The sequence below is a fragment of the Ovis aries genome, chromosome 6, assembly GCF_016772045.2.
Source record: "Ovis aries strain OAR_USU_Benz2616 breed Rambouillet chromosome 6, ARS-UI_Ramb_v3.0, whole genome shotgun sequence".
In the NCBI taxonomy this organism is placed as follows: Eukaryota; Metazoa; Chordata; class Mammalia; order Artiodactyla; family Bovidae; genus Ovis; species Ovis aries.
The window spans coordinates 61,469,431-61,485,000 of record NC_056059.1 but is presented as its reverse complement, the minus strand read 5'-3'; the positions used below and the strand labels follow the sequence as shown (position 1 = coordinate 61,485,000).

The 15,570-nt window shown below is 47.2% G+C and overlaps 1 long non-coding RNA gene across 1 annotated transcript in view; it reads left to right on the top strand.

The window, feature by feature from the left end:
* LOC121819883 (uncharacterized) overlaps positions 1 to 10,866 on the top strand; it is a 13,105-nt gene extending 2,239 nt beyond the window's left edge. The window contains exon 2 of the long non-coding RNA XR_006060266.2: positions 6,846 to 10,866. This is a non-coding gene — a long non-coding RNA (uncharacterized LOC121819883). The remainder of the gene's footprint in view (positions 1 to 6,845) is intronic.
* Positions 10,867 to 15,570: the final 4,704 nt, after the last annotated feature.

The window sequence follows — 15,570 nt, the reverse complement described above, 5'->3', positions numbered from 1 at the left end:
TGGATTGAGTGCCCGTCGTCGCTCGGCATCTGCATGGAAGTGGGTCTCCGCTCACCCTGTAGCCGCCAGACACGAGTTACAGGCCAGGAAGGCAACGCGAAGGGTTTCAGCACCAGCGCGTCGGGGACAGGGAATTCTCCTCGCGTGGTGAACCGAGCCTCTATTCTTCCACGCCCGGTTCCCGCTCTGTCCTCAAGCTGCCGCCCCTAGGAGACAAACTCTGGGACTTGCTCTTAGATAAAACAATAGCTTAGAACCGATGTTGCTGTCCTCGAAAATATCTAGACCAGGGAATCTGTACAGAGGCCGTAATACTCAAGTGGGGCTCGGTCAGACCCCTGATTCCAAGGCAGAATTCATGACCACCAAACGGACAGGTTTTACCTGGGATAGTGGTTTATTAAAATAGTCTGCGCAAGAATAACCGGGGTGCAAGAGACCGCGTCTCTGCTTGGGGCTGTGGGCAAACCCCTCCTCGCCCCAGGTCGGTAGAGTAGGGGAAATCCACTGCCTTTTGTTTGTAGGTGAGTGATGTGCATTGTGGCAGCAGCCGAGCAAAGGGGGGAAATTAATTGCAGCCAATTAATAATTAATCCCTTTTAAACAGCTTTATTATCTCTCCCGAACGACAGGGATTTGTCTGATAACCCCCCGAAGACCAAATGTCAAGTTTAACCAAATAGTTATTGCTTTATCAACCCGAGTCTGCAAATAAATTAATCAAAAGCAAATCTGTCCTTTGTGCGGCTCATTTGCTGGTAATGGATGGATATGAAGATTTGCCGATATTATTGTCTGTCATTCAATCTAACAAAGTGAACATTTATTGCATATATATTAAAAATTATCCTGGAATCGAGTGGCGCCGGCTTGCATTTATTGGAGTCTTCCCAGGGGTGAAGTCCCCTCGGATGAGGGCTCGTGGGGAAGAGAAAAGTGCGAGAGCGCGCATCCCAAATCTCTTTAAGCCTCTGCACCCGTCTCTGCCCACTCCCCGCGGCGTCCCGCCCCCCAGCCTTTGCCCTCTTGGGGGGTGGGCGCGGGAGCCGGGTAGTGCGGGGCGGGGAGGGGGGGTGGTTGGGGAACGTGCCGGCTGCAGCCTGCTGCGCGGCCAAGGGCAGCCGAGCTGCTGTCAAAACAGAGGCCAGGAGCCGCGACCACTCGCAAAAGCATCGGCCCGAGGAAATTTGGGGTGTGATTGAAGAGAAAGAAACGGGAGGGGGGGACAGCTTCTCTTTGTCTTCTGTCTGGTTACATCATTTTCTAATTAGGCATAAAATTGTCTTCATACACTGGTATTGCGGCCTTCATAAACATAGCCATTATGGTTCATAAGGACGCCATTGTGGGGAGGCCTTCCCAAAATAGAAAGAACTGGGGAGGGAGAGGCCTGGAGTCAGGGAGGCCCGGCTTTGTCCTCCCCTGGGAGAAGATGGATGGCCAATGTCACGCAGATGATGACTTGGGACTATTAAATTGTCCGAGGGGGAAGAATCTTTACCACCCCCTAGCTGAATCCGGAGGCTTTGGGGTGGGAAGGGAGGGCCAGGTGGCCGGCTTAGCCGGGCAGGTTGGAGGACGAAGCGGGTGAGTGCCCGGCGGGAGCGGAGTGAAGGGTGGTCGCGCGCCGAGGTGTGTCTTCTGGTGTGTCTTCTCTCAGCCAGGCCCTGAGCTCTGCGCTCGGGGCACACCTGATCTCGAGCTGCCCTCTCACTCCAACCGCATCGCCAATGCTGGGGGGCAGGTGGGGCCAGAGAATGGACAGCGGCAGCAAGCCCCGAGCAGTTCAGGGTAGTGCCAGGCGGGGAGACAATTCTTCCCATTATTCGAAGCGGAGATCCAAGGCGGGCCTCCCACCCGGCGGGGGGCACGTCGCTAACTGGCTAGAGATGGATGGAGGCTCCTGGAGCCCCCGGCGTCGTGTCAGACCCCGGGCAATTACTGTCCCGCCAGGATGGACACGCTGCCCGCCACCCTGACCCCGGCGCGCGGGCCTACTGGCTGCCTGAGTCGCCTCGGCGGTCCGCTTTTTCGCTTTTGCAATAACCCGACTTGACATAAATAACTCCCATGCGCTTGTCTACATCTGCTTGACCTCCTGAACCCGCGGAGAATCTTTGCTGCATTTATCCAAGTTACATTTTTCTTTAGAATAAAAAAGAAAAAACCAACTTTAAAACTGTAAATTCTAGTCTCCTGCCTTGTTCCAGCTAATTCGAGTTCTGGTGTGTCTTGCTATTCACATTGCTGCCAGACACACCAATTCGCTTCTGGAGGACGGGTCCCGCCTGCTTGTGCCTCAGGCATTGGTTGCGCTGTTGCAGGCACCCCTGAGCTTTCCGAGGTGACCTGAAGGCGCCCTGAGTTACAGGCGCCCTGAGGTGGTCCCGCCTCCGAAATCCCCTCCCCTGGCCAGACCTTGAGTGAGGGAGAAAGAAGAGGGGGTGCTGGTCACCGGCTTGGTCCTGGGCTGTCTGAGGTCGCAGCTGGGGCCAGGCCAGCCAGCCAGAGCAGCCTGGCGCCTGGCGTGTGCTCCCGGTGACCTGATCCAGCAGGGGTGCGGGGGTGGCCCCGGAAGTGCCCGTGCTGGCGCCACGCGCTGCGGTCACCAGGCGCCAAGACTGGAGGGCGCGGATAGTGGAGGGGGGTAGGGGGGATGCGAGAGAAGATTCCAGGGAATCGTCTGGCCAGGCTTGTGTCCAGCGTGGATCCCCAGCTGGAGCTGGCCTGAAGATGCCAGAGCCGGCTTTGCTCTGCGAGGCTTCCTCAGGGTGGGCGCTGGGGGACGGCGTGCCACTGACTTCCTGTCAGTCATCTCTCTAGACAGCATCTCACAACTTTCAGGATGGAAGAGCTCTTAGAGGTCTGGTGGTCAGAGTGACTTCTTGATGTGAAGGTCTCATCTGCCCGCATCTGGGTGCGGCATCCTGACCTTCTCTGACTTCCCCACCTGCGCAGGGATATCTGGGGAGCCAAGGCTGGGCTCTGGAGTGGTGGGAATTTGCAATCGCAGGAACAAGATCCTGACTTTGCAGCTGTTACTAAGGCAAAACAGAACAAACAGTGATCTTCAGATTCTGAAGCTCTAAGACCAGTTTTCCTCATAACAGCTTTCTTTCCATTAAAAAGGGGTCATTTAAATGTCCCTATTTCTGGAGTATGGTATTTTATACTGTCACTGTTAATGTCATTGGAGGTAGGCCCACGCTGGTGTCTCTTTGATTAGTGTTCCTAATCCCATCCATTCACTTACTAGTCATTAGTCATTCTTTAATTAATTCTACAAACACTTTGTGAGGGGATGTTCCACATGAGATACAAGATAAATAGAAAACACTACACCCAAGGAACTTGCAGTTTCCTTGGAAGAAGTATCATGTGTTGTGGATACTGAAGGGTTTCTGATGTAGCCTGGTTACAGAACCTCAGAACTCAGGTTGAGGCTAGATTTGCCACTTCCCGACTCTAGGACCCCAGTTGGGTACCGAAAGCCTCTGAGCTTCTATTTCTCATGTGTAGAGTGAACCTGTTGAGATATATGCTCTGGGAAAGTGAAAGTCATTCAGCCGTGTCCGACTCTTTGTGACCCCGTGGACTGTAGCCCTCCAGGCTCCTCTGTCCATGGAATTCTCCAAGCAAGAATACTGGAGTGGGTTGCCATTTCCTTCTCCAGGGGATCTTCCCAACCCAGGGATCGAGTCCAGGTCTCCCACATTGCAGGCAGATTCTTTACTGACTGAGCCACCAGGGAATCCCCTAAATGCTCTTGGAGTCCCCCTAAATTCTCTGGGTGCTCTAAAACACATAAGTAATAGCCACAGTCCAGATGGAAATGACCATCAAAGCACCTGCACGAGCTTGAGGAAGACCTCAGTTTCTCTGTCTGCCTCTGAATTTTGCATTCCAAACAGTGGAGGACAAAGTACAAGGAAGACATGGAATACGTACTAGATTAGGAATCTTGATTGTGAGAAATAAGTTGGCTTATTTAATCTTTCTGTGTCCTCACCAAACAGTGGGGATTTCTACCCTATTTACTCCACAAAGTAGTTGCAAGGATCAACTCTCATTAGGTATGTAAATGTGTTTTGAAAACTAACAGGCATCTTGGGATAGCAGAGGGCCATGCCTCCCTGTGTAGAAGGGAGGTGAGGTGGGTGGATGTGTGGCTGCTTGGCATGGGCTGAGGTGGGTAGACCAGTGACGACTGCTGGAAGGTGGGCTTGTCTTCTGGCTCTGCGGGGATGGGAGGATGCTGAGTCTTAGGCAGCAGCTGTCCACTACTGGAATGACTTACCTTTTCAGCATCAAAGAGAAGGGCTTTCCCTACATAGGCAAAGCCCTAGAGCTCTAGCACAGACAGCCAGAGTGCTTGATTCAGGAAGCTTCGCTGAATTTTCAAGGCTCTGCTGCCAAAAAGTTTCTTTGAAAATAAGATTTGTTATTGATTGGGAAAAAAGTGAGCAAAGTGAGATATTCTTCTGAAGCTGTGTCATTAGCCATCCCTTCTGAAGAAATACATACTTTCATTCTTAGCAGGAAAAAAATGAGCCTGCTCATTCTGACTCAAAAACCAAACCATTCTTTTCATTCCATGCTCCTTGCTAAGAACTTTGCTAGCTCACTCAAGGAGGTGAGATGCATTTTAAAAGAAACTTTACCTCCTGAACTGGGAGAAGGACAGTCACAGTGGGTTCTGAGAGAAAGGACTTTGACTCTGGAGAGAGTAAGCGCCTTTGAGATGGAAACCTTGGGGAAGGGGAGAAGTGAGGCGGGAGTGAAACTCTAAGAAGCTGGTCCTCCTTTCCCTTGATGGTCAGAACGTTGATAAGGCAGCTAGTTAGCAACGTCTTCATCCCTGGTGGCATGTGGAAATCTTCCAGCAGGTTCTCAATTAAGGGAACTGCCTTTCCTTTCATTCGCTTCACTTTTGTGTTAAATGTTAACAACCTGATGCTATCTATTATGGTGCCATTATCCCAGAATGTTGACTGAACTGGTTCTTTTATCCGTATTATAGGGCTGCCTCACTTGCAGATTTATGCATTTTTGATATTAAATTCTTTCTCTTGTTAAGCCTAAACTCTTGTTGACTTTCATTGACCCCCTGCCCTGGTCCCCAGTACTTTTCCATATTTAATATTGAAACATTTTTTTCTCAATGCCCCTCCTGGCTTTGTTGCCGTCTGCTTGACGGCTGTCCCTAATGGCCTGTGTTGTTTGCTCTGTTCTTGAACTTGGTGGGGTCACACAGTCTTTAACAGTGATGTCCTCTGAATGTCCACCCTTGCTGTCCGGCTAAGTTGCCCTGTGTCACAAGCTCTGCCCTTTTCTCCGCCCCTAACTCCCAACTGCTCCTAATCACTTAAGCAAACACCTTGCCTCCTGACGCCCCAGGCCCCCTGAACCTTTTGGGTTTTGTTTAGCTGAGCTGCTAATGCTCAGCCCGGTCCACAGGCGGCTTGGCCTCCCTGACCTGATACATCGCAGCTCTTCTCCTTGGAGCGCCTGCCTTGTCCAGCGCCCCCTGGGCCAAAGGCCAGGGTCCGGGCAGGGTTGACCAGCTGCTTGAGGTGGCCACAAAAGACACCAAAAGACAACCTCAGCTAGGAGCGGGCAAATGAATGTATTCATTTATCTTTCTTACCCCTCACCCCAAACCTACCCACAAACTCAGTGACCCCCGGCTTGAAACAAGACAAAGAGAAAATATTGGGAAGTTGTGTGGGGGTGGGGTGGGGTGGGGTTTGGTCGGAGAGGCCCCTCTCACACCAGAAATCTTAGCTCCTTCTTGGGGGCCGTCTGTTCAGTTTCACAACACTTACAGACCAATTTCCAGAATTGAAGTTGCCTGGTGTTTTGATTCTTCCTTTGCTTGTGCATTTGTGCCCTGAAGGTCCCTTCCAAATGGATACTAATTGTGGGGGCTGCACGCTTCTGGCTGCTCCAATGCCCCAGGGCCTCAGAGGACCTGCTTCTCAAAGCCTTAATTGACAAGGACCTGTCTGTATTTAGGAGCAGCTGGTCCAGAGCCTTGGCACATCAGTGCAATCTTAACGCAGCATCCCTAGCCCCGAGGAGGATGAGGGTAAATGTGGTTAAAATGAAGGAAGATTTATAGCTGGCCCCCTTGGGTAATAGGACAGAAGACAGCTCCTAAGATTTTCCCCTACGAGGGGGTTCATTCATCAGCTCCCGGGCCTGGTAACCCGGTAGGAGGCGCGCTCCAGCTATTATTACTAATGGGGGAGGGGAGGAGGGCAGCTTCGAACAATTAGGCAGGTGACAATATTCGACTACAATGCATCGTCCGCCAAACCGAACCGACTGACACTGCTCTGCCTCCTGCTTCCGCGGGCCTCGGCGCCGGTGCCTCCGCTGGCTCTGGCTCTGGATTAATAAGTGGCGCCGCCGGAGGGCTAGGGACAGAGCGCTGAGGACACGGAGTGGCCGCTGGGACTCCTCGTTTGGGTGTCTTAAAGTCCCAAGCGGCCGGTAGCAAGGGCGATTGCGTCGACTAGTTGCTCCTTCCTGCGTCCCGGCAGGCGCGCCGGGCTCCGCGGCTTCCCTGCTTCCCGTTGCCCGCTGTCCTTCTGAGAGCCTTTCTGAAACCAGCTCGCTCCGTAGATACAGCCATTCAGCGGGTCACAAAGGGGTTGATTGGTTCACTGGGAACCCGGTTTTGTTGCGATGTGTGGGAAATACTTTGATGTGCGCCCAGTTCGCACGTGTGAACAGGGATAATGGGTTTGGGGATCTTCATTGAAACTTGAAGTTTTAAAGCAGAAATCCCCTAACTTTTGCCTGTTTTTCTCAACTTTTTTCTTTTTTTTTTACTCCTTCAGGAACAATGCCAACATTGAAGCCCGCGGTTGGAGTCTGCACAGTTGGAGATCTTTGGTGCCATTTTAGACATCTTTGGATTTCATCAATCAAACTGACTGCAATTTTCCATAAAAACCCTGAATTTGGGTCAGAAAGTGGGCAAAGTAGATAAAGATCATTCGAGCTGTCTTATGAGATGATAAATAGACATCCTTTCAGGCAACAATGGCAAAGTGCAGTTTTGTGATTCTCTTCCATGGGTTCTGAATGCAGTGAGTCGAAACGATTTATCCATGTTTTCCCATGGTTTAGGAGGTGTCTTTACTTGTCTCTAGTAGTCTGACCTTGTCCCTACTGAGTTGCTAAGTGTGCTGCTTGAAGTATTTTGTTTCCTTCCTGTGTGTATGTGTGTTTTCCCCAAAACACACAAGAAAAGTGTTTTTTTTTCTTTATTGCTCAAATCAATAGAATATGGGTCTGATCTAGATAATTCTCTGCCAGTAGAGAGGTTGCAGGCCCCTGAGTTGGTGTGGAAATTCCATTCGCTTGGTGGTTGCTCACAGGGCACTTGAGATACCATTTTGGATACCATGCTGGGTTGTAAACCCATTTTCCTAATAATAACAACCACAGCAACACCCACTGGCACTGTGTCCTTCCTATTCTTGAACTTGACGAATGGCCTTTTATATAAGGTGAATAAAAGGAAACACTAAAAAAAAACAAAAGAGAGAAACTCCCAAAGAATATTTAGACCACTACCTCCAGAGACCTTTCAAAATGTTAGCTGATAATTTCTAAGTGAAGCAGAACATTTTACATTTTTCTCTTCATTATGAAGAAAATTAGGTTTACTCAGCATACACATCACAGACTAATCACTGATCACTGAGGTTTAAATCCCCCTCCTTTTAAATCTTCTTGATCCTTCCCTTGAAAATGTTTTCATTTTGATAATCCCTTCACCCAGTATTTTTAGTTAACCAACTATCTTAAAAGATTCTTGAAGGATAGTACTGGCTCCTCATTGAGAGATCATGTTTGACATTCTTAGTTGTTTATGAATTAATTATCTGGTGTATACTCATGAGCTCTTAGTTCTTGTGGAGGTATACTTGATTATGCAGCAAACATTTATAGTTTTTGATATAAGATTTCCTCCTATACTCATAGGAATATCATCTTTTTGTGCTTTGCTTTTTCATATTCCCCAACTTTTTCTGGTGTCTCAGCTGGTAAAGAATCCACCTGCAATACTGGAGACCTGGGTTCAATCCTTGGGTTGGGAAGATCCCCTGGAGAAGGGACCGGCTACCCACTCCAATATTCTGGCCTGGAGAATTCCATGGACTGTATAGTCATGGGGTCGCAAAGAGTTGGACATGACTGAGGACTGAGCGACTTTCACTTTCATTCCCCAACTAAAATATCAAATGTATGTTACAAAGCATCTATAGAAGAGACTACTGTGCAGTGGGAGTTAATTATTGTTATTAACTTACTGGCTTTATTAATTCTGAATGAAGCACATAGCTGCAGCTACACTTATTTAAGTACTGTTTATTAGCTAAAATAATTTGCAATTTTTGGATACACTGTCACTATGTAAAATTTAAAATGGCAATTGGAGATTCAGAAAAAATTCCCTCCTCTCATTTGTCTTTAATAAATCTTACTGTCAAGTAGTAAACATTTTAACTTAATGTATAGCTATTTGAATGATCTTTTATCTTACTTTTTCAATTTTACATTTTAAAAGGTTGAGAACATATCTACTAAATCTAATATCAAATGATATTTTAAATTTAAAAGTATTTTCTGGAATTCAGAAAAACTGCTTCCAATCATAAATTTATGAAGGGAAAAATAATTATCTTGTTTAATATTTTCTCTAATGCCCTGTCATTCTCTTTTGCTCTTAATATTTGTTTTAGCTATATCCATGATATGTATGAAATCTTAGTTACTTATCTTGTTGGTTACTTCCAATCAGGATATCACAAAATCATATCTGAAATTGTCATATGTATAAATGGAATGATAAACTTTTGTTAACAATTGTAGTCTATTTTACATACCTTCTTTCAGTAATCCATCTACCATACCAAACAGTCACTGATAAAATTTTTAGTTGGAATTTTGTCATGCTTTGTAATACAATGAAAGCATTGGTTAATTTGTCATTGTTGATGACAGCAAAAGCCTTATTGATGAACAGAAAAATTTCAAGCAGTCCTATCCAGTGCACTATGCTTTTTAAAAAAATTATTTTATAAAGTTCAGACCAAAGGACAAATGTTGAAGCATAAAGTTTCAGATATGAAGATACATTCTGGAAACATTATGACCAGGCCGGAAGTAATTTGGACTTTGTCAGGTACTGGATTTCCTAAGACCAGAACTGTAAACCAGAGAGGGAATATCTCTATCAATTTAACTTCCCATTTTTAGATGAGAAAACTGATGCTGGGCAGATAAAACGGTGGTCACAATGTTCATTCATGGTAGGACTGTAAGAGCAACTAAGCTTTCTTTCCACTGTCTCTCTCTGCCTTCTTACTAAATCAGGGACACATTTCTCCACTATTTTTGTCCATGTTCATAAACAAGAAATAAATAAAGAAAAAAGCCATCTACATCCAGTTCTTTCAAGATCCTTCTCCCACTTGCAGCTTACCTTTAATGAGTTAATCTCTGCATAGGCCAAAGGAAGCACAAGGGCAGCTAAGTCAATGCCAACAGCCCTCTTGGGGAGCTGGGCTGCAGTTCTCCTTTCATGGAAGATTTTTGTTCTTTAAAATTATTATTAGAGTTCCCTCAATATTCCCATTTCTATTTCTCTACTTGCAATAAAATGAAGGAAATGAAATTGCTTCAAATAGGAAAAAAGGAAGAAAGAGGAAAAAGGCTACGCCTATACATGCAAAGAGGAAAAATGTCCCCAGAGGAGTGAAAAAGAGGTATTTGGATCCACAGTTGTCCAGTCTGCCTGTTTCCAAATCCTGAATTTACTGTATGATTCGTTTCATCCTTCACTTCTCTAAGTAACTACTCCACATCTTAAGTAACTGAGTAACTTCCACATCTCAAGCAATTATATAGAATGTACTTATTTTCCTAATACACATATTTTAAATCCATCATTTGACACAAATCCATAATTTGACAATGATCAATCATGTTTTTCAAAGATCTTTTAATGCTAGGTGAACATGCACAATAAGCAGGGATAGCATTCTTATTTTCAATAATGACATTCATTAACTTGCTATCATCTCCTCTTCTATAAGGATGATTATTTTGGTAGTTATTGTCAAATTTCACAATTTCTGAAAATCATGTGGTTTACTGACACATTTTTAGGGATCAAAAAGGCACTATCAAGTAAATAATTTAAATCACATCTATTTCCCCTCTCTTTCAGTTGGGTAATTTGAACCGTAGTTGACTTGACCTTCTGATTGTAGCCTATTATGTACGTGACTTTAAAAATTGTTTGTAAAAAATGGCATTTTATCACTTCTTTACAAATATGTGATACAGTTTTACCTTAGAATATTTTCAAGTTTTAATAAGAATTTAATAATCTCTGATTTAGAGGCAGAGCAAAGCTGTTGAATTTACTAGAGTCTAACATATGGGAAGGTTTTTAAAGAGCCATTCACATCAAACCCCCAAAATGGTTTCAATCAGCAGGTATCCTGATGTTTATTTAATGAAGAAATGTATGAACAGCTGCTGTCTCCCAATTTTAGAGGTAGTTATCTTTCGTTGTGCTGCAACAAATCAGGAAGAAGAACAGTTTCTAGCTGCAATTTGGGATCATTCTATTAGATATGCAGGACTCCAACAGTAGATTCATACAAGAATAGGGAGGCTAGTTTATGAAAGAAAGTCAAATATAGCAACTCTGGGGATGGGATCTGTGGGTCCTGTTTTCAGATCTATTGCTTAATTTCTAGGTCATAAGAAATTTTCAAGTTTAGATTAAGCCCTAAAAGACCTTTGTGAAGAAAAATTAAAATCCAATCTGACACTGATGCTTGACTGACTTTGTATTATTACTGCAGGTGGACATATGGAGCACATTTTTGTTGCCCAATGTATGGTGGGCATTGACAATATCATGGTATCTCTCTAACTATGCCAAGTGGACAACTGAGGCTGTGCTATGGTCCAGAGGGTTTATAGGTTGATAACTCCCAGAACAGACAGTCTTACAGCAGGTATGTCTAGTTGTGAATGCATTTTTTATTTTACTCCTATTTATAGCAAGAGATTTGGGACTATACATGTATTTATTTCTTTGGTATGTGTCTGCCTTCTGAACAAATATGAACTGGGGGGACATATACTGACTGCTCTCTCTCAGTATCAGCAGGACCTCCTAAAAATGAATAAAGGTGCTATTTAGCAACTTTAATAGGACTTACTTTAGAGAGCAATTATGAGAACATTTTGATAACTTTGGTCTTGGGGATAGGATTAACTACAGCCTTACAAGTTTTACCTAGTATTTCTTGTGAAGAGTTCCCAAGTTTGGCAGAATGAATCTTTTAAGAAAGGTAGCCCTGAATCTGCTATAAAGGGGCCTACTCTAATGTGGATTAAGGTTATTAAATTCTCCACCCAGGGCCATTACAAGTGATGAGTTTATTTGGGAAGGTCCTTGAGAATGCAAGTTTCCCACCCCCCCATCTTTTTTCCCTTCCTCATCCGCTCAGTTTCACCATGATACATATTCATTAATTTTTAATGTGTTTTTTGGTGACTAAGGTAAAGTATTTGTCTGATTAAAAGTTTCAGAGGCCCTAAGTATTTCATGCAAATTCCTACAGTGAGCCTGAAACAGACAAAAGAGAGGTAATACTATCCACAGTAGTGAGCTCTAATGACTGAGTGTAGGTGAGGACCAGGAGTTTGGATCAATCTGTAATTGACCTGTATTACCTGTTACTCATCTGGCAAATGGGTTTGCTCATAAACTGACTGCTTAGGCCGAACACAGAGCCAGTGGCACCCCACTCCAGTACTCTTGCCTGGAAAATCCCATGGATGGGGGAGCCTGGTAGGCTGTAGTCCATGGGGTCTCGAACAGTTGGACACGACTGAGCGACTTCACTTTCACTTTTCACTTTCCTGCATTGGAGAAGGAAATGGCAACCCACTCCAGTGTTCTTGCCTGGAGAATCCCCGGGACGGGGGAGCCTGGTGGGCTGCCGTCTATGGGGTCACACACAGTCGGACACGACTGAAGTGACTTAGCAGCAGCAGTTAAATAAAAAGCGAGGACTCCGGGATCCGAGTCGGAATCTGGGTCCTCCCACTTCCCAGCTGTGCGACCCTGGGCAAACAACTTAACTTCACTGCGCTCCTTTTCCTCCCTGGGTTGTTTAGCAGATTAAATGATTACTACTTGCTAAGTGGTTTAAACAAAATCGTTCGAACCACACTCGTTAGAGTGAGGAGGCTTCCGCTCCATCTTCCTGCCTTCACTTAGAAGCCCTTCACACCCACAGTCCCCTCGCTTCCAGAGCTCTGCAAAAGCGGCCTCCGCGGAGTCAGAAGACGGTTTCGCCCCTTGACTGCTCCCTGGATCCGCTCACACCTTAACACCTTGACCTTCCCTAAGCCTGGCTGGCCACAGGTCCGTCGGCCCGGAGCTGGAGTGTGAGCCCGGATGAGGCCAGGGACCTCGCACCCAGGCGGATGGCAGAGACCCCGAGGGGCGCAGAAAGGCCCTGGAAGCTGGCGGGAGCTGGCGGGGCGCACTCGGGGTGCATGTTAATGAGCCGCGCGGGCAGCGCCCGCCGCCGCCGGCGCCCTCGCAGCGCAGGAACCTCGCCCCGGCCGGGGCACGCGGTGCCACTCAGGCCGGCGGGGGGCGCGCAGCTCGCAGCAGCCGAGCGCCCGGGCCTCTCAAAGCCCCTTTCAGCAGCTCTGCGGGCTCCTCACCGGAGGAGTCTGGAGCGACATAAAAGCGCATTATGAAAATTATAATATCAGCCACAGAGCATGTCCAAGAAGGCAGCTCTGCACCTTTGAGGCATTGAGGCTCGTTCAGCTGGACCGAGGGGGGAAAATATCCATTTGAATTCGGCTCCTGAATGGGGGCAGCGGCGGCGGCCACGGCAACAGTGCCTCCTTTATCCATCCGGCCACTTCTCCTGCTTGCTCATTCCCGGGCTGTTGCACCTTGTCTCCTTATGGGCAAGGGTGTGGAGCGGGAGGGGTACGGAGAGGACAAGGGCGCAGAAGCGGGTGTGGGGTGGGGGGCGCAATTCACAGCCGGGCTAGGACAAGGAGCGTTGTCATTCGGGTCCCCGCGAGAATGATAAATGAGACGTTCTGGGGCCCGAGGAAATTTCTGTTCTGCTGGGGACCGGAGGACCAGGGGTCAAGGGCTGGGTGCATTTACCGGAGTTTGGAAGGGAGTGGATGCAGGGTTCATGTTCCCATTTCCCTATCTTTGCGCCAAGCCGAAGCAGCCATGATCAGGGCGTTTTCCCATGAGAGCTCGGATTCTGGTATCTGGGATAACAGGATGGGCAGGGGTGAACACCTTTAGGATTCGGGGATCCGGGTTCAGCCCTCTGGTCTCTGGGTGGGGACCGCACACATCCCGGGACTCCAGCGGGGAGCGAACACCTGCAAGGCCGTCAGAGACGAAGCTGAGGTCAGAGTGTCTAGTCCCAGCCTGCAGGGCGCGCCATTTCGGCCGTCTGACTTCCCCGTCCGGCGTTATCACGCCAGCTTTCCCAACGATTCCCTCGGACTCCTTCGGATCCTGGGGCGGAATTCGCACGCTGGGACCCCCGAGGCGGATTTGATCTATTATGGCAGCTGAGTTGCGCCACCATTCAGAGCACTGTCCATTGTCTTGTTAATCACCTTTCATTATGGACTGCTCAGGACCATCATAAGGCTTTTAATATTAATAAGGCCCAGCGCACCAGCCCTCGCGCCGCGGTGCTGAGCGACCCAGCAGACAGCGCAGGTGTCGCATTGCAACCTGTTTAGCCAGCCTGGGCGGGAGTGTCCCGGGTGCGCGCTGGGGGAGGCAGGTGGCGCCGGGTTCCAAAACGAGACTGGGAAGAGAAAACAAATCAAACCAAACGCCTCGACCAAACAAAGGGATTTGCTTGGCTCCAAATTGTGTGCCCGAAGAGTTTAAAACTCTGAGGGAGAGGGGAGGTGAGAGCTGGAGGTGGATAAGGAAAGGATCTGCTTGGGCTGGGATGTGACATTTCCTGTGGTGAAGCCTGTATTGGCTGCTAATAGAGATCTAATTGATGGGTGAAGTCCCATTTCCGCGAGCTCTCCTTTATTGCTCCATCCAGTCTGTTGCAAAATATAACCTTAATTTGATTTAGCAATTCCTCCAGGATTCGGCGCGAGCTTCCAGCCCGGTGGGGAGGGGCGGGGGGCGGAATCGTTATTAAAAAAGTTAAAGTACAGACTTGGACTCGGTGCGTTGCCTTTTAAAAATCTTACCCCAGCTCCTGACAGTTAGCACCTTCTCTTTTTTTGTAATCGCCTAGTCTTTTATGATTATTAATACCCGCAGGGCTTTGGGGTGCGCGCAGTGCGCGGTTATTGGGGATGCAAATTGGCGTGTACGCGCAAAGGCCAGTGGGTGCCTGGGCTGCGGGCTGGAACTACAGGCCGGCCGGGATTCGCTAGGCCGGCATACTTGAGGGTTTCGGTAATCCCATTCCTAGCCCAGGATTCCTGAAGAGGCCGCCCAGGGACTGCGAATCTTGGAGCAGGAGTTGTCTAGTGCCAGGTGGTGGCGCGCAGGTTGGGGTTAGAGTTAGATTCTCATCCTTAGATTCTCCACAAAGTCCAAAAGTAAAATAGCACGGGCGGAGTGGGGGTACAGGTGCCTGGTCGTTAAAATAGCTATTTGGGTGCGTGAAGTGGTTCAGAGGCTTTGACCCCTGGTGCTGTACGGAGATGAAACTTGGCTCTTGTTTGTAATACAAATTGGATGTTAAGAGGCCATTCTAAGGTAATGGCTTCCTTCCTCTCTCCCAACCTCAGTCCCCAGCCTCCACCCCACTCCTACTTCTCTCTTCTGTAAGTCAAATGCATATCCTTCTCAACTCCTGGTTGGTTCTAAGAGACAGCTTTTTACCAGAGCAATAACATGTCTATGTTTTTCTTTACTTCTTCCCACTCTTCTTTCTCCAATAGGCTGAGGAAGTCTTTCAAGGAAGTCCACTTGTATCCAGACGTCTGAGGTCATCTCACAGAACTTGTTAGAAAAATTACACACAAACAATAGCACCTTCCAGAATGTCTCTTTACCATGTTAACAAAGTTGTGTAAGAGAAATGATAGGGTTTAAACCTAGTACCAACCATGTGATCTTGGTTAAATTCAATCTCTGCCTTGGCTTTTTCACTTTTAAAATAACATTGAAAATAAAATATCTCCAAAGGTTGTTTTGAAGTAGTGTGTGAGAAAACCCCTTGTAATGTGTTTATAAAAATAAAATAACCAGTCATAACCAGAAATTTCTATTTTCTAAAAATAGAAATCTGAGTCATAAGTAGTATAGAATTTTGGAAAATTGTATAAATTTCTACACATGTCTGCATTTTCCCCAAATTCAGAACTGGGTTTTGTCTAGGTTATCTGAATGGTGCTCATGATTCACTTTGCTGCTGCTGCTGCTAAGTCGCTTCAGTCGTGTGCAACTCTGTGCCACCCCATAGACGGAAGCCCACCAGGCTCCTCCAT